Source organism: Chrysochloris asiatica, unplaced genomic scaffold (genome assembly GCF_000296735.1).
Source record: "Chrysochloris asiatica unplaced genomic scaffold, ChrAsi1.0 scaffold00025, whole genome shotgun sequence".
Lineage (NCBI taxonomy): Eukaryota > Metazoa > Chordata > Mammalia > Afrosoricida > Chrysochloridae > Chrysochloris > Chrysochloris asiatica.
The window spans coordinates 19,908,978-19,909,225 of record NW_006408543.1 but is presented as its reverse complement, the minus strand read 5'-3'; positions in this window follow the sequence as shown (position 1 = coordinate 19,909,225).

The following is a 248-nucleotide window of genomic DNA, read 5'->3' as shown; positions in this document are numbered from 1 at the left end:
GGTAGAATTCTTCAATTTCATCATCATTGGCTTTAGTGGTAAATTTGAATAATAGTGTATGTATGTAAGTGTATGGATATTATCCTATCACAGACAGCATTGTACTTCAACATAGAGCTTAAAATGATCTCTTTGATGATGACTGCAATACCATTCCACTTCAATTTCTCTTTCCTGGCATAGTAAGTCATAGGATTGTGGGATTCAATATGTACAATACTTATTTATTTCAGCTCACTAATGCCTAG